The sequence below is a fragment of the Toxorhynchites rutilus genome, chromosome 2, assembly GCF_029784135.1.
Source record: "Toxorhynchites rutilus septentrionalis strain SRP chromosome 2, ASM2978413v1, whole genome shotgun sequence".
Lineage (NCBI taxonomy): Eukaryota > Metazoa > Arthropoda > Insecta > Diptera > Culicidae > Toxorhynchites > Toxorhynchites rutilus.
Window position 1 is genome coordinate 146,652,533 of NC_073745.1, and position 19,481 is coordinate 146,672,013.

The 19,481-nt window shown below is 38.7% G+C and overlaps 1 protein-coding gene across 8 annotated transcripts in view; it reads left to right on the forward strand.

Annotated features, from left to right (window-relative positions):
• Positions 1-19,481, forward strand: part of LOC129764376 (guanine nucleotide-binding protein G(s) subunit alpha) — a 56,558-nt gene that overhangs the window by 11,474 nt on the left and 25,603 nt on the right. The window contains exon 2 of one of the 8 annotated variants that reach the window (XM_055763374.1): positions 15,188-15,522. The exons of 6 other annotated variants lie outside the window; for them this stretch is intronic. The gene's annotated coding sequence lies outside the window, so the exon portion shown is untranslated. Of the gene's footprint in view, positions 1-15,187; positions 15,523-15,627; positions 15,644-19,481 lie in introns of those variants that run through there. One more of the 8 variants, XM_055763378.1, reaches the window with a different exon arrangement.

Genomic DNA, 19,481 nt, shown 5'->3' on the forward strand with positions numbered 1-19,481 from the left:
TTCTAAAAAATAAATCAACGATACTGAAATGGCAAAATAGTCTACTAATTACCTACTTTTGGAATACTGGAATACCGAAAAGTTTGAAAAAACTTTTCATATTGGAACACTTTGATTTCGAATGGATGTGGATTTTTTTGTGTTCATCGCTGTATATCAATCGTTCTGCCACGCTCGCACTGAATTATTAATACGTAGGGGTAGTGGGGGTAAAGTGGTAACCTGCTTGTTTGGTAGTATAACCATTGAATATTGATGCTGTGTTGATAGTCACCTTATGTTTGAAGAATTTCATGACATGAATTTCATTTCGCCCTGTACTCCAGTAGAGCTGTGGCATGTTACACTGATATCTTGCACAATTCATCAGTTTGGACGACTGTTCACATATTCTAGGAGTGGTGAACACAAATTTTTAAAATTTCAGATTAATTCGCATAGAAATTACTTTGATGTTTGGGGGTAAAGTGGTCATTGGTGGATAACGACTTACAATGTTCTGATAAACCTTATCACATTCTCTTTTATGATTTTGACCCTGGAAAATATGCCATACCAACTAGCCCAAGCCTCATCATGCGAAACGTTATGTGTTTCTTACTATGTTTTTGTATTTATGAGACAATTTCAATTGCGACTCTGGGTGAATAGGCCAAGCTTATTCCGTGCTTGTACCTACTATTTCAATAATGATTTTAAAAAAAAAATAGTCGAAAAAAGCATAAATATATCCTATACTAGCCTATACTAGCCGATGTTATCGTTCAGATCTCTACAGATCTTTCCTATTTATCTCAAATATCCCCCACAGTATTGTATCATTCTAATTTGACTGAAGACAATGTTAAAAAATATATGGACGACGCAGACCTGATCAGCCGTTCTCCTGTGATGATCAGTTATACGTACGTGGGAAAAACTCTCTTTTATAACAGTACCGGAAAGTTTTTTCGTTTTTTTATGTTAATGTTTTACTCTGCAAAAATTGTTACAAATTAAATATTCAAAATATTGCCCATCGCAAGTCACAACTTTTTCCTATCTTTCTGGCAATTCACGGATCCCTTTGCGGAAATAATCGGCTGGTTTGTCGGCTCACCACGAATCTATTCAATTTTTGATTTCATCAAAATTGAAGAAGTGCTGGTCAACCAGGCCATGTTGCATCGATCGAAATAGGTAGTAATCGGATGGAGTAATGTTTGGAGAGTACGGCGGGTGAGATAGGACCTCCCATTTCAGCGTTTCCACTTATGTTTGGACCGGTTTCCGACCGAGCATTGTCGTACTGCGAAATAATTTTATCGTGTCTTTGCTCGTATTGTGACCGTTTTTCCTTCAGTGCACGGCTCAAACGCATCAATTGTTGTCGGTAGAGGTCCCCGTAATGGTTTCATTCGGTTTTAGCAGCTGGTCCCACCAAGTAGACAGCATAACCTTCTGGCCGTGAATATTCCGCGCGGCCTTCGATGTTGATGCATGGCCGGGGTATCCATACGTTGGCCGACGTTTAGGATTGTCGTAATGGACCCACTTTTCATCGCCAGTTCTTGTAGCTTTTGTGACGTATCTTGATCGAGTGAAGCCTCCAATTTTTCATCTTCAAACTTTTTTGGCGATCCGAACGCTTTCGTTTCCGAAACTTTGATTTTACACTCCGGTATAGAAATGAAAGACGTAGTCCTAAATGACTTACTTTTTGTACGCATGCATCCAGTTCACATTGGCAGAATTTAAGTTTAAGAATATGGCTTTCAGTTCAGTGTGGTTGGATGTATTTTTAGTTTCAATCATTACTACAATAAAACTATTAAGATGGTAGAGAAAAACGTATGATTCTTCATCGCTGATCAGGTCGTGATTGTTTCATTACTTTCTTGTTCTAAAATGTTATGATCGAAGATAATTCGAAAAAATGTTTTGCCAAAGTAAATTAAGTCAAAAAAGTCAGTATTATTGCCTCTTAAATTTCCGTTCTCCATAACCAAGTATTTCTCAATAATATTAGCTACAATATTCTTCTAAAAACGAGCATAGAAGCAGTATATGGACGCAGAAAATAGGCATATTTCTTAGAGTGGCCACATGTTCTCACTTCACCTATAGATTAGTTCGTGCAAGGCTATTTTTTTTCTCTATTATAGTGACTTTCAACACATTTCGGCTGGTTCGTCACTTTTTCTTCCATTTTTGGAAGAACGTCGGGAGTGAGAATTGAACTCGTGATCTCTGCGTGAGAGGTATGGATGTTACCACTACGCCAGATCGCCTCCTGTACAAGCTATTTCTTCATAACACCGATGGTAGACCTTGGAATTTATCGTCGTTGGACGCAATCAAAACTGTTGTAATTTGATCATTACTGTGTGCATTTCAGTAAACTGATTGTCCGCTTTCAATTCCCACACATAAAATGGTATAGCATAATGACACTTTTCTACTTTATTCGAAGTTGCTATATGCCGCACAGAAATGTATTTCTCCAGTCGAATCGGATTCGAATGCTAGTAGTCTTTGTTTAGTCACTTCAACTGGACGTGAATGGACGACTCCGGCTGTGTGAGCATGTCGTTACAAGCACTAAATTTCCCCTCATAGCTTGACGCAACAAACTGATTTTTCGAGCTCTTTAATATTCTGCGTGCATATCATTTCCTCATCGGTTTCTGTTCACAGTGCTGTTTGTCAGTTGTCCACCACATGACTGGAAGCATCGTAACTGATTGATGTTGCACTGCGATTTGTTTCGAGCGATGAAAATTCTATGATATTTCGACCGTCAACTATCCCTATAATTTGTTTGGTGTATCGTTTGAGTATTTTACAAGAAACCATTGGCTTTACACATCAACACTGAACCTTTGTTGCTCGATTTTCCAAATTTTATTTATTCGACTTTATTAATGGCATGGAATTTTGACCCCATGAAACTTAGTAGACGTATTATGACTTCTTCTTCAATACCTCTAATGTCTTGATTGTATTCTGGGTGTCAAGCTCGAGAATACACATATTACAGTGCGAATCGGTTGAACTTTATTTGAAAATACCGACCAGAACGATGATTTAACCCGGGGCACCCGGCATGATATGGGAGATGTAACCCACTCCTCCGCGGAGACCACATTAGTCTTGACGTACCTTGGTTTCCATGCTTGAAATTTTACGAAGTATATACGGTTTTTGCATACCTACTTACTGCACGTAAGCCATAGGCGAATCATGTGTAATTTTATTAGCATTCGTTTAATGCTAACCACGAAGTGTTCCACATATATTGTTCTCTTGATTGCAAGGTGTGTGCAGTCCGGGAATAACCCTCAGAAGATGCCGATGATAAACGCATCAGTTGAATGCATGTGCGTACGGAGTGGTGCAATCCACTATCGCAAGAATGTGTCATCGCAAAACCATATGCGTGCGTTGAATGAAAGATTTGTGAGCAGACTCGACTGGATGTGATGCAATTCTCGACGCACGGTACAGATGTTGATCATTCTGGTCATTCGCGTCAGCAAGTATACTAATATTATAATTTATGCGACAGTGTATTTATGTATTGTATACACCCAAACTCATCTTTGGCAGAAATGATGTCATTTCGTGTGCTGGAGGGTCAAATGCGCAAATAATGAGCTGATTTCAAACCTTAAAAATGGTTTGTATTAATGCGAGCAGACATTTCTTTCTGTTTTCTTTTCTCATTTCATTTGAGATTGTGCCAAAAAAAAATCCATGCGACGTCAATGGGGATCGAACCAAGGCCGGCTGGAAGGCAAAGCTATTTCACATGACCACGCTATCCATATAGCTGCCAGTGCTACTATAAAGAAGCGTGATAATATTACACCTCATCATAACATGAAGTTGGAAAGTGTTTTCTAAGAGGATAAAGAAGAACATGAACGAGAATATATCTTTCTCTGTCTGGGCCGTGTATTGAGGCATTATCTTAGTTTTAGTACCATTGATTGGCATAGTTATTATGAATTTGACGATTTTGATAGTATCCACGTAGAAATTCGCAATCACTGTGCTTCAGTAGGATAAAGATAAACAGTGTTATTTATTTATTGTAAAGTTAGCCGATGACGCAGACTTTTGCATATTTTCGCCTTAGATTGAAAATGAGAAAGCAGCACTACACGCTGCAAATGAATGCCAAAATGACTCTCATTCAGACTGATTCGAATGCTATATGAATAAAATTGGCGAGTTGGGAAGAAATATTATTGAGATCAAGCCATAAAAAATTTTGGATCGTTGTTAGAAAAACCGGTAAATCTGTATGAAAACCAAAAAACAGGAAGTGGGTTATATCTATGGTATAACCGCAAGGGTGACGTAGGACTATCGTTGATTTAGAGATCATTTGTATGAAGTTGAATCTGAATTCATTCTGAATGAATGAATATTTGGAGAACTTCGAAAACGAGAGCGTTACGTTGGAGGCACAAGGTTTTATGCATCCAATATTAGATACGGAAATATCCTACTGATGGGGAAGAATAATCTTCAGAAGCTATTCTGTTGATTGCGATTGATTGAAAAATCACAAAACCTAATGTATTTGGTCACAGTGTTACATGAATAGAAAACATTAAAATAAACTCTTTCATATGAATGTAATTTTAAATTCCCAGAGGAACTGGCAGATTATTTTCAGTAACGATTAGATATTTCCACATTTTCCTCGATACTGGAAGCCCACCAGTGGTTAATGCTAACTCGATAACCATCTGTTAATAGCACTTGATTGAAAAATATTTGGTCACAGTGTTACATGAATAGAAAACATTCAAATAAACTCTTTCACATGAATGTATTTTTAAATTCCTAGAGGAACTGGCAGATTATTTTCCGGATCTTTCTCGATCCAAACGGAAAGAATTCCGTGCGTGTATGTGTGTGTGTGTAGCGGCTGCTTCGAGATCTCCCCGGGGAACCGTTTGTAGCATCACTCTCCTCCTGATGGATTCACTTCTGGCCTAAGGTGAACAAACAGGCTCTTGGTGACACCGTTCATCCGCGCTTTCATGATAAATGAAGAGCTTCACCACAACAGCGACAACATGCTCCAATCGCTGTTCAATTAGAACTGAGTGGATTTCCGAGCGGCGCTCGCTTATATACCGATTGGTGATTTCAATAGCCTATTTTGAAAGCAAATTTAAGACTATTGAAACAAGTTTTTGGATCAGAAAGTAACAAGTATAGAACGCGTAGACATTTTATCTTTCGAATGAAGTGTTTATCATACCATTTCGTTCAGTTGTTTAGGAGCTATTAACACTCAAAATCTCGGTCTCCGGCGTAACGCTTTCGTTTTCGAAACTTTGATTTTACACCCCGGTATAGAAATGAAAGACGTAGTCCTACGTCAAAAATTATTATTCTGTAGTTTTGGTAACCCTGGTGACTACTACTCAAGACACATGATCGCGTTTCTTCAGTACCTGGTCATAAAGCATACGAGCCCGCATTCTGATCACTATTGTTTGAGGCTTCGGTTGGGTTGTCTATTTGCTCGATAACACTTGTAGGTTTCCTGGATACCAATTCATCGCACCGTTCACTGGTCATCTTTCAATCTTTCAATCGTAATCCGATGAGTTGGAACAGCCTTGACTTCCTGAATGCCCTTTAACCACAGTTGACAACCAAGGTTTACACTCTAACGCTTGGTTTCCATTTTGTGCGGAATCGTGAGGATTTTATTCTACTTTTCAATCACTCGTGTCACAGTATTTTAGGAATAACCCAAACAAATGTTTTGATACGATATTTTGATGCATTATTTAGTATTTCAAGTAAAGGGTGTGTCACATCAAATTGCATCACGGAAAAAACGCTGTAGAAATTCGCCCAGTAGACCGATCCTTTTGAAAATTTTAGACAGTAAAATAAAAACTATTAAACAACTTTTGGCATTTTCTTTTTATTCATACTTCGAGCCCAAGCCCGTATGCTCACACCTTCCTCTTTACCCCGTCCATAAGGTTCTGTACAACGTCAGGTTGTAGTTTTTTTTGAACAGAAATCCATTTTCTCTTGAAGTCCGCCTCCGATTTGACAACTTTTGGGTTCTTCCGGAGGGCCTGCTTCATAATTGCCCAATATTTCTCTATTGGGCGAAGCTCCGGCGCGTTGGGCGGGTTCATTTCCTTTGGCACGAAGGTGACCCCGTTTGCTTCGTACCACTCCAACACGTCCTTTGAATAGTGGCACGAAACGAGAACCGGCCAGAAGATGGTCGGGCCCTCGTGCTGCTTCAATAGTGGTTGTAAGCGCTTCTGTAGGCACTCCTTAAGGTAAACCTGCCCGTTTACCGTGCCGGTCATCACGAAGGGGGCGCTCCTCTTTCCGCAAGAGCAGATCGCTTGCCACACCATGTACGTTTTGGCAAACTTGGATAGTTTCTGCTTGCGAATCTCCTCCGGAACGCTGAATTTGTCCTCTGCGGAGAAGAACAACAGGCCCGGCAGCTGACGAAAGTCCGCTTTGACGTAGGTTTCGTCGTCCATTACCTGGCAATGCGGCTTCGTCAGCATTTCGGTGTACAGCTTCCGGGCTCGCGTCTTCCCCACCATGTTTTGCCTTTCGTCGCGGTTAGGAGCCTTCTGAACCTTGTATGTACGCAGGCCCTCCCGCTGCTTGGTCCGCTGGACGAATGAACTTGACAAATTCAGCTTATTGGCGACATCCCGGACCGAACTTCTCGGATCCAGAGCTGCAATTTGTCGTGAGAATCAATTGATGGTACTCACACTAAGATAATGAACAAATTTTGTACTACGATTATCTTTGGTGACCATCCCAAAGTCAGTCCAATAGTGTGAGAGGAGTATTATCACAACACTAACACATGGTGAGCCTCTACTTGACAGTAGAAATCCGAGCTCCTTGGTGAGCGTCCTGTCGCTGAAATGTCAGAATAGTGCGACACTCAAAAGTCCAGCTGATGGTTTGGTGTTTGGCGATATTCACAACATTCGCCTCTTTGTGTTCGTTCTTCGTGACTAGGGATGCCAGATGTGATTGTGTTTTCAGGCATGTATTTTCTTTTCAACTTATCAGACGGCCTTAACGTTTTTAGCGGCACTTCGCCGACTCTACGTAGTAATACACGTGTCATTTGTATTAGTACTTAGTTTGTGGAATAACACGCCTTGCGTATCCCCTCTATTCCGGCTCACGATCAGGTTTGAAATTAGCAAAATGATGCATTTTGTAACCCGTTCGATTTCGATTTTTTTTACCAAATTTGTTTCTCATCATTGCAAGGATACTAAATCTGCAGACATGTTCGCAATTTTACTGATATTTAATGTCCTGTCTATCCTGTTGCAAACTTATATTTTCAGTTGCAGACTGTAGGGATATGGTATTTCTTCTCTTTATGACTTGATTCCCTGCGCTTAAAACCCCTTTTTTCAAACATTACTTTGCTATTCTCGCGGTTACAAAAGTATCTGCATCTCAGATTTCATCAACATTTCAGATTTTTGTCGAAGATTTTCAAAAAAATCATCTGGCATCTCTTGAGGTGATGCATTTACTCTGACAAAGGCCAACACGAAAACAACAAGTCACCAAGTATTTTTGTATTATACATCAAATATTTTGGTGTACAATGGCTCTCTGAGTTGACCGCTACCGATCGTGCCAGCTGTCCAAACTGGACTACCACAAAACGCAAGTTGCGCATCTGATTAATCTTCGCTCCCAGGGAGACTTCCCGCATCTCATGTTATACGGTTCTTCCGGGCCAGTAAGAAAACTCGCATCATGTATCTGCTGTGGAAACTTTACCAACCGGGCGTGGAACGGCTACGCAATGAAATAATAAACTTCACAACGCCCTCGAACCGGAAAGTGGAAATCAGTACCATCAGCAGTAATTACCACATCGAGTTGAATTCATCGGTTACCGGGATATATGACAGGGTGGTCGTGTCGGATTTGATCAATCAAATTGATCCCAGCGGGTAGAGTGAATATGAGACTCGTCTTGTCCGTGGTGGATTAGCTGACCAAAGATACCCAGGGTGCACTGAGAAGAACCATTGAAAAGTATGTGTCTAGGTACAGATTGATTTTGTGCGCGAATTCTACTTCGCGGGTTATTCCCGCGGTGAGAAGTCGTTGCTTGGGAATAAGGGGGCCGGCTCTATCTTAGGAGGATATTCTTAAAATTTTGAATGTAATATTGTCATTTGTTTGTTTCTTGAATGTAACAACACTATTTGCATTTCAGCACATTCCTTCGGAGAAAAGAATTACGCTATCCTCATGCTGGAAGCTTGCAAGGTACAACAGTAACCGTTCACGGTCAACTAAGAAGTACCGGAAACTGACTAGCAAATATTCCATCGAGAAACCGCCAATCAGATTGTCCTCGAACAAAGTCCACAGAAGCTGGAGGGGGTGAGCGAACGGCTATACGAGCTGCTATTTCAAGGCGTTCTATCGAATGTTATAATCTGTGGATTGGTACCAAATCTGGTTAAAATTTGCGATATGAGTCTGAAGACGCAAACATTGAATTTTGCCGGGCAATGTGAACACTGGATGCAGCTAGGAAGCAAACATATATTCCATCTGGACGTGTTCGTGGCGCAGTTTGTAACACTGTATAAGCGGTTTCTAAATAAAGCCTCAATGGAAGTGGATGATTTTTGAGCGATTATTTGAGATCGCAATTTTATTTCGTTTTATAAAAAAATGAAATTTTTGTGTTCATCTCACGTTTATTAACTAAACTTCAATAGTTCTGGTAAGGCTTAACTCTAAATAAAAAACGCCTTGTCGGTTTTCAATCGGATCATTTTCATGATCCGCAAATAATTATGAAATGATAAAAATAAATACCATTTCATTCAAATAATGGTTTTGGCTGCACCATGTTTATTTGAAAATTATATTTAATATAACTTTTAAAATTATGACACCATAATCTTTTTTATTATAAATGTTTGTTCATTTTAACTGCAAGAAATAAATACTCGAATACTGAAAGACAATTGTTCGAATGAATCGAATATTTAAAAATGGCCCCACGATTAATCGATAATCGAATAAACGAAAAATTTAGACATCTCTAACAACAACAACATCTACTTCAACAAACAAATCTAAACCAAGGAAAGTGAAGTGGAAGGTAAAACGTAATGTCAGAATTGCCGTTCGGACGTATCCCGTAAGTTTGAATTTATTTACATAGATGGTATCCAAACAACACTAAACTTTGGCTACAGTTTCGTCGGCACAGTTGATTGCCGTTATGAACCAGCACAAAAAACAAAGCTGCAAATTATGCACCATGTCGGTACCACGATCAAAGCATTCCCTGAATAAATCATATCACATTAGCCGAGCCAGCTGGCGGAAGCATATGCATAAAGGTTACTAGGTTACTATTTTCAACAATTGTTTATTTATTATACTGCTTCAAATACCTTCGACGAAATCAAATGTAACCATACCAACGTAAGTAATAACATAAACAAATAAACCTTTCATCTTGCCATTCCTCATACGTCTTTTCTAAATAGTGTAAATTACGAGCTACCTGTTAACTCCACTTTCTTGATCTAAACAACCGTCGTGATTGTCAAAAATGATTGGAACTGTCTGATCACTCACATTTCTACTACCATCATACGCCACAACCACCGCTCTCGTAACGTAAAGTTGTAAACAGAGCGATCGGCAGTGAGAGGCATTGGAACCAACCGTCATTTGGTTAGGTGTCAGAAACAAAAGAGTGAGTATCACTATTGAATATTTGGATCTCACGTGCCGTGAAAGGAATTGAGTGACTATGGTCAGCTTTTTTGTGACATTGACGGTGATGGATTGCAGCTCTGCTCGGATCACGTCTAAACTGCTTAACTACGCGCTTGTGATCTTTTTCACTGACGGAGCATCCATTTTTGCCGTTCTTCACCTTCCGGTCGATGGTTAGGTTCTCGAAGTATCGTTTTAGTACTCTGCTGACCGTGGATTGGACGATTCCCAGCATCTTTCCGATGTCCCGATGTGACAACTCCGGATTCTCGAAATTAGTGCACAGGATTAATTCACGACGCTCTTTTTCGTTCGACGACATTTTTCCAAATTTACGAAAAATTGACAGTGTAGCATGGCCAACGTGATCTATACACTCTTATCTGATTATAAGCGAAAGCTGAAGATATAATTCTAAAAAATTAAATTTCTACAGCATTTTTTCCGTGATGCAATTTGATGTGACACACCCTTTAGCATTTATTTAGCACAAATTCTTTCGGAGGATCGGTTGTCCATTCGCTCCAAGATCGTTTCAAATTTTACCCTTTTTAATCAAGTAAAAGCATTAAGTACAAATAGTCAATTATCATTAAAGATTGCCTTATTGTTTCGGTTAGTTGCTTGGGCAAATTACTTGGGTATACTGTTTACCAAATTTTGCAGAACAGTTTCTCGACATTTTTCCATGCATTCTGCAGTCTCGAGTTCATCTACAGTAGCATACTACTTTCTCTCGGCGCAAATCCTCCCGTCCTCTAAAGGGTATTTCGTTGGCTTCAAGTCCGGGACGAGCTGGCAAGTTCAATAAATTTGTCCCCCCGATCTCCGATCGATCCATTGTTTGGTTTCCTTGCTTGTCTGAATAGTGGCATTATCCTTCGAAAACGTAAAATGTTTTCGACGAAATTAGGGCAAAAAGGTAGAACAGATCCCGCCAGCCTGGTGTAATCCTTGGTTTTCATTTTGAAGTTATCTTGAGCGTCCCAGTTGCCCGAAATCTTGCCAATACCATCAATCAATCCTTCTTTTCTGATCACATTTGACTATAATATTCTGTCATTTTTTTACAATTCGGTCTTTAAGTGTCTTTAAAAGTCTTTAAATGTTATGGGAGACGTCCTCAGTACTGAACTTGTCATTTTTAGATTACCATTAAATGCAAATTGTGTATGATCCAGCATATACGCAATAAATCGCCTATATCTTGGGATAGCTTTGATTGATAGGAAGAAAATGTTATAGGCTTAATTTTCCACAATCTATTCATCTATGTAGCAATCTTTACCACCTTACCAGTCTTTTTCAGCTTCCATTTAATAATTGACTAATGTTCTCGATTGGACGAAACAGGAATGGGTTGAAGTAGTTAGCGATGCGATGGAAAAATTCAGCAAGAAGCATTGACTCATAGCATGCATCAAATCTAATAGGTGGGATCCCGCCTTAATTCAACTCTTAAGGTGGGACCAGAATGTCGCGCTATGCGTTGCGTTGCGACAATTGTGCTTTGACACTCCATTTTAAATATGTGTGTTTCCATTTAGTCGAACACAATAATGCGTTGCGTCATTAGCATCGTTGTACTAAACGCTAACATTTGTTCTAAACTGCTTGCGCCGAATTTGCGACGGCTGTGGCATGATGTCGACGTCTGGTGGTAACTTAAAATTAGGGCCATAATTTGGGCCCCAAACTCGTTAGTGTAATCTCTATCAGATTAGAAGACATGAAGCCGGTTTTTAAATTCTAAAATTTGAATGAAAATTTTCACATCATGTTATTTGATTACTTGAAACACGTGTTTCTGACTTCCTTCTTCATTCATAATTTTAGTTTGGAAAACGTGTTCATTCCGACTGAAAATCAGCTATTCTTTCATGTAAACGAAGCTCAATGCCGCCAGCGCGGATATGTCAATGTGTTGTTTTAAAAACATTCAACCGATCCGTGGACACAACGAGAACAAGATTTTCATATGCATTTTATTTTGTTTTTGTTTACATGAAAAGTAGAGACGCGAATGCTAGATTGTGACTGCAAATCAACAGACTGCGTCGGGTGAATGTTTTAGTACAAAACGCAAGCAATGACAGCTGATGAGAAGCAACGCACAACGCGGCATTCTGTTTCCACCTTTACATTTCAACACTTTGCCGTCCAAACGTTTCGTAAAAAATTATTCGCTTGGCGCCGGCAGCTCTAATTCTCTAATAATAACATAGCTTGTTGCTGGCCGTTCTAACGTTATCGGGAAATCATAAATTGTTAAGTATTACTAATCTTATCATTGCAAGAAACTGAAACTAATATTATGATCTATAGTAGTGACACTCTGACTTGATCCTAATCCCGGCGAGGCTGGAGAATGTGCATTCTTTTTCAATTTCAGCGATTTTTTCGCATTTTGTTGTTTGGGGGGCAAAGTGGTCAGTGGAGGATTACTACTGACAATGTTCTGTTTTCAAAAGCTGATATAACTCATCACCTTCTGCTCTTAAAGGAGTTCCTTTTGTGGTGTTGAGCCAGGAAAAATATGTCATCCTAACCAAAACCATTTTCAAAATTGTTATGTGTTTCCTGCTACGTTTTGTACGTATGAGAAAATTTTAATTACGATTGTAGGTGAATAGGCCTAGCTCATTTCAAACATGTACCTACTATTTCAATAATGATTTAAACAAATTAGGCCAAGAAAACACGCATAAATCTATCTCTTCTAGCGTGATATATGCGAGTGACCACTTTGCCCCCCCACAGGTGACCACTTTACTTTAAAAAAATGTTCGATTTTTAAACTTCTAATAATGAAAATTGTACTATTTCCAATTGTCATAATAAAAACCGCTTACTATCTTGAACTACAATAATTTGAGCTACAATATTCTTCGAAGAACGGGAATTTTAGTGGTATGTGGACACAGGAAATGTGCATGTTCCTTAGGGAGACCACATTTCCCCCAGTTCCCCTAATTGAAGTTGTTCTTGTCCGTATTCTCTCTCCCTCTCCTACTTATAAAAACAATGACTTACACACTTACACTTACAACAAGTTAATGTTACTTAAACAACACACCAACAGAATGCAAACGATACTTAAGTGCTGTCGTCAGCCACTGAGCAATACTATGCGTTACTACAGTGGTGTCGCCGGTAGTTAGCCGCTAGTTTGCGTACGCAACCACTGTGGCGTCGCCGGACGGCAAAGTGTTAACAATGGAATTCGATTTCGGTCATATGACCACCACGGACCCGTTTACAGCTATCGATCCGTTGGACCCGATTTTCCGTTACTAAGCCACAAATTCCGACCGGAATAAAGCGAATTTCGCGTTGGATGCTCTTCTAAAGTCGTAGGTTTGTTGGCATAGACCAGTGATTTGACATAGCCCCAATGGCGTCAAATCGCATGAACGAGACGGCTAATCGACAGACCCGTCTCTCGAAATAACACGTTCACCAAACATACTTTTCAATAAATCCATTGTGACGTGCGCTGTGTGGCAAGTGACACCGTCTTGTTTAAACAACATTGATGTAAAGATCTTTTGATCCAATTTCGGCCAAAAATAATCTTCCAACATGTCGCGATAGTGTTCTACATTGACAGTAACATGACTGTTGTTCTCATTGTCGAGGAAATACGTGCCAATCACTCCTCCGGCATGAAAACCCCACATGTCACATGTCTTCTTTCTTGTAAAAGAAACACTTTCCGAAAAGCTCGTAATGCCAAATATTTTATTCAAAAACTGTCGATCCCAATGCAGTCCTACATTTATAATATAAATTTTGTTTTAGAACTACAAATCATGTACTTAGAAGCTCTGTTTAAAAGTCTCGTCAAATATTTGAATTCATAAAATCAAAGTCATCTTAAAAGAAAAAAAATATTCTAGATGGTAGTGTATTTCTGTTACCACATATTGCACATAACTCATCAATTTAATTGTTGATTACAAGGATTTCCCAATAGTGTTTTTCATCTTCAGAAATCAAGGAACGAAACTTCTTGACGATGTTCACTTACCTCACCTGCTCAATTTCTCTTTCGAATGAATTGAAACTGAGTGTTGATTGAAGGGTAAATGTCGGATTTGGTGAACAGCTGTACTCTTCTAAATTCTCCATCGAAACGTATCTTATAACAAACCTAAAACGTCCTCGCGTAAACTGTATTTGCTTTACATCGAATAATTTTTTATTCTTTTTTAACACGGATGTTTTCGATTGCATTTTGGATTGGAAAAATACCGTGCTCTCCATAATTGTTACAATCGGATTGCAACTACGTTAGCCCACTGCATTCTACAAAGTCGGAAAATGTGTAGAACTCTTCTCCCTCATGCTTCCTCATGCTCCGCTGAACGACAGCATTTTGGAGAAAATAATTGGAAACAGATTCTCGCATAATTTGATGGATGTACGGTTGTGAAAACAGTGATTAAGATTCACTGTTTCCACAACAAATTGGCGTTAGTTAAATAAAACTGCATTTTTTCAAAAATCAAGCCAATGGCAATAATTATCAATCAAGTGTACGCATTTTGTACAGATCAGATTTTTGTAATGCACGCGTATGCTGATTATACATGGAATTCTAAGAAAAGTCTCGTACTGAAAATTCTCCCCTCTGGCGCTTGTGTCACTTTGCGTGATTACGGCAGTATGGAAATTCGTCATACGCAGGCGGAGTTCGGAAATGTAGACTAAAATTTAGTTACTCAACTACGCACAGCCTGCTGGCTGGGGCGATTTTTACGGCTGAAAATTGGAGTAAGCGCCCTTAAAGTTGTAACCATCGACTTAGAATTTAGTAATTTTTAATAATCATTAAGTATTGCCCGTTCGTGTACTTCACCATGATATGAAAATGTTGGTTTTGACAACGACTATTTTGACAGATCATTAAAATGTTCTAAGGGTTAGTTCACACGAAGACACAAAACTTTGAAGTCGCTAATGGATTACCCTTTATATCGCATGAAGAAAATAAATTTACAAGGCTCAAATAACGTCTGATGAAGTATTCCTTTAATAACGAGAGTATTACCGGTTTGACAACATATAGAATTTTTTATTTTTCCAGTAATTAGAAATTACGAGAATAACATCGTTAGTTTGACTGGATAATTTAAGCGCCAGTGATTTCGCATTAAAGTCTGCTTCTAAAGACCCTAAATTCCCTAAACACCCAACTAAAACATTAACTTATCATCATCTAACCTATACATAACCAGTGATTCGACGAAAGAGTTGAACCGCATAAACAGGCTGCTATTGATTATCAATTACCTGTATCAGCAACACTAGGTTCAGTGCAATTTGGTCGCCCGATCAGATAAATCTCACGATCGAACATTGTTTTATGTTTGAAAATGTGTCATACACCCAAAAGCAGGTTGATCATTGCAGCCTAAATTACCTCGCAGGAAGTTAACACAAACGCGAATGAAAGCAAACAACAAGTGAAGTGGAGTGTTGTGAGGGTGGAAATGTGATTATAATCGAACGAGAGCGAAATAAATACACAACAAAATGTGAAGAGCCAGTGGAACGAAATAGAATAGCATCGTTCGAGCTAATCAAGAAAAAATGTTTGTGTGTTGAAGAAAATGTGTATTACATGTTTATTATGAGAAAAAAGAGGGATAGTGTGTGGAACAGAGTAGTACGAATTAAGCATTGTGCACAAACGACAGTTCAAATGTTTCACGGTTGTCGGCAGATCAGGTGAATATGAGATGAATCAATGTAAAATGGAACGAAACAGCTGAGAAAAGCGTTTGTCACGATATTTTTTCTCCAAGATCTCAACTAAACTCTGCTATTAGTAACAATTAAAAACACGATCGTAAGTAGTGCAATTGTTTCATTGGTTTTACTGCTTCGACACGCGTTTGTTCTCAAAACAAATTACAAGTAATCAATGAATTGTTGATAATGGATACTACTAGTATGTCGAACATAACTTTGAACAGTCATACTATATCGGGATGAAGCACATTTTTTGATCAATATTCTTTATTATAAGCACTATCCGTTTCGTTTAGAAAGCAACAAATTGTTCAGGTTTTTTTTGATTATATCATTGTTTGGATTATGCCATTGAATGCACGAATAATTTATGTAAATTTCCGGTTTGTTTCTTTCAAATGTAATTTTCGCTGTTTAGTTCATTTTTATTCAGGTTTTTTAGGTTTTTCATGTTTAATTGGCTTCTCGACGACAAGGCGATTTCCTAAATCGCTATTACTACTGTAGAATTTACAATTTATAGAATCATGAACATGTACATGTACCCGATTAAAATCCGGCTCTGTTAAAGCTAAAATGCTAATGAGCCTAAATAAATAAACAAATGGGATAAAAGCACAAGGCGATTCCGAGCGTAATTGTCCGATATCGACTGCTAAGTTATAAAATTTTCGACCAAAATTCCATGTTTTCCATCAGCCAGCGTTGAGTTCGATTTGTCGTATGGCAAGGCGTTCTATTCTGATGTACAAAATATACACGACCGCTTTGTTAATGTAGGGCTATTAAATAAGTTCATTCAATTCGCTTGCTTCTTATTTCGGATATTTTAGAGCGTATCCGAAGTTTCAATATTACTATTTTAGATGAAAATGTTGGTGGTCTTGAAAAAGGTCGATGGCTGATGGTTTGCGTGGTTTTGTAGGAGCAGCTGAAGATGTCTGATTTATGATTTCATCTTGTCCTCTCGAAAACGATGCCACAGCTGGTCATATATCGCAATTTGTTTCATTATGTCAAAGAGCTTGCATCGCACAGGCCTTCCTTATTTGTATTATAAAGGTATCTTCAATACAGTCAATCGCAAAATTGAGCGTACACACCTGGTTGGTTTAATATTTTTTAGTTTTTCGGGCTTAAAAAGCAAATAATTCAAAGCGACTTATGTTCATTATAAAATCGAACCTTTTTCTCTCATGTAGCGAAAACAAAAAAAAAATAAATAAAATGGTTACATTGTACTTGATGTTTAAAAAAATTAACAAAAAACCTTCAAATTAGACGTGGCAAGCTTAAGTGTACAGTTTAAGTTTTTTTTCCAAAATAAAATTCAATTTTCTCCAAAATAAAATTAAAATTAGTTCAGAAATGTTGACAAATAACAAAAATCAATTGTTTAGTATTGGCATTGGCGTCCAGAACTACCTGCAAGTTCCGTGTCACCGATTCGGCGAGATTTCTGGACACTGGACGGAATACTTTCCCAGATTTCCTACTTTTGCATTATCAATTTGAACTGGTAAACAAGATAAAATAGAAATTAAATGGACTGGTTGTGCCACAGACATAGAATCTAAACTTGATGAACTCTAGAACTACGTCCGTATCAGCCGTGAGAATGCCCGCTTCACTAGATTCTCGATAACGTTCTGCTATTGCGATCGTTTCCAAGTCCAGACAGCTGATCATCCCAAAGCCTAATTCTAGCCGGTACTCCAGGCCCATTTGCTAACCCAGGGCAGGTTGAGAAAAATTTCAACCCGGAAAAACCCTTGACCGATCGGGAATCGAACTCTTTAACTATGTCCATATCAGCCGTGAATTTACAAGAGAATTCCCGCTTTACTAAATTCTCGATAACAGTCTGCTAATGAAATCGGTTCCGAGTCCAGACAGCTGGGCCTTACCAAGCCTAATTCAAGTCAACACTTCAGGCCCTTCATATTCTAGGGATAACGTTCCATTGGAACTCGCAATCGGATCTGCCACAACTCAGAAAAACCCTCGTTACAACCATTTATTTAACAAATGAATTTACGATTATTTCAATTGGGCTATCCCTAGCTACATTCCAGTTTTCACATCACATCCCTCGAAATGATGTCAGATCATTTCGATTTTTTAGATCTAAAACGATCCTCTTTCTATCTAAAAAATGGAAAACAAAATAAATACAATCATTATTACTGTCTTCAGACAAAAAAAAAGTAAAAGAAAACCCTCAACATAAAAAGACAATATATCCGTCATAACTTCGACAACATGCATACATTCATATAAATCCTGCACGGGGATTTTGCCAGAAGGTTTTTCCTGTTTCAACATCAGTTAGTTTGATGGGCACTATTGCAATCAAAAACAAAAGTTCTTCTGTTGCATTTTCATTTGAAGACTTTTGTTTGTAAGTACGTGGTTATGTCAAAATCTCATTGGCACTCTAATTTGCCCATGTTTGCATAGAAGACGTAATCACCAACACCATTAGTGTTGGGAAAACGCAATTTTGTTGTTTTTTTTTTTCCTACAAGCGTAACCATGCAAATTTCCAATGAAATAATCTGTCCAGTTGAAGGATATTATCGGCAAAAAGAGAGTCGAGGCGATTTTGCGGATTAAAACATATTTTTTCCATTTGGAAAACGCTTGCGTCTATTCATTTTTCTATCTCTTGAAATAACCGATATAGTGTTTTTTTTTCAAAGTTGCGTTAGGGTCACCATGAAAAAAAACTGTTTTTCGCTCTAACTTTTATATTCTATATTCTACATGCAAACTGTCTTCGAAAGACTTTTAGAGCTTACTAATACAAACATTTAGCGATGCAGAACTTGTCAATATATCAACTTTACTCGATGTTATTTATATTTATTTATTTATTTGTTTATTTTATTTATTCATCACCGTCTTCGTCCTAGACGTACAGACTGAATAATGGTTAGTAATCTATACAATATTCTTTATCTTAATTTTAAATATGCTTTTGGACATATCCAGAGCAAATTCGTCACTGATTTTATTAAACGCACGAAGACACGAGTCGAACGGATTGTTGTAGCCGTAGTTGGTTCTATGACGGGGAAGTGCCAACAGAGACGAACTCCGGAAACGTCGAGGTGGAACATAGAACGAGATTTGTTCCAGAAGTTCAGAACAGTCAATATTGCCTCGTAGCAAGTCGAAGACGAATAAGCGCTGCATATTGACCCTCCTGCTGGATAAGGTCTCCAAGTCGATCAGTTGGCAACGGTCGGAATATGGACGAAGATCGATAGCATCATTCCATGGAAGTTGACGTAGTGCAAACCGTATGAACTTCCTCTGTATGCGTTCAATACTGATTATGTGCGATGTGTAGTATGGGCACCAGACAGTAGCAGCATACTCCAGTATACTGCGCACCAAAGAACAGTAGATCGACTTCAAAGCGTGTATATCGGTGAAATCGGAGGCGTGCCGGCGGATAAATCCAAGAGTAGCAAAAGCTTTAGCGGTCGTGATTCCTACGTGTTCGTTGAACCTGAGTTGGGCTGAGATTTGACCAGGTCAAGTGAGTTCGCGTCCATAAAATATTCGTGATAAGCAACGTTGTAGCGGTGACCAAGGGATATGATCTTGCACTTCTTACTATTGGCCTGCATGCCTATATCGCCACACCATGTCAGCACTGTATTTATATCTTCTTGCAAGGCGACATGATCCAGGGGCGAGGTGATGCACCGATAAAATTTCAGATCGTCGGCAAAAGAAAGCTTAGAAGAAGAGAGCAGTGAAGACAGGTCATTGACCAAGAGGTTGAAGATCAGAGGGCCAAGGACGCTAGCCTGAGGTACGCCAGACGTGATACTGAATGGTCTAGATTTTGTATAATTAACCATTACATACGCGGAACGATCCGTCAAGTACGACCATAACCACTCCATAAACCAATCGGGAAA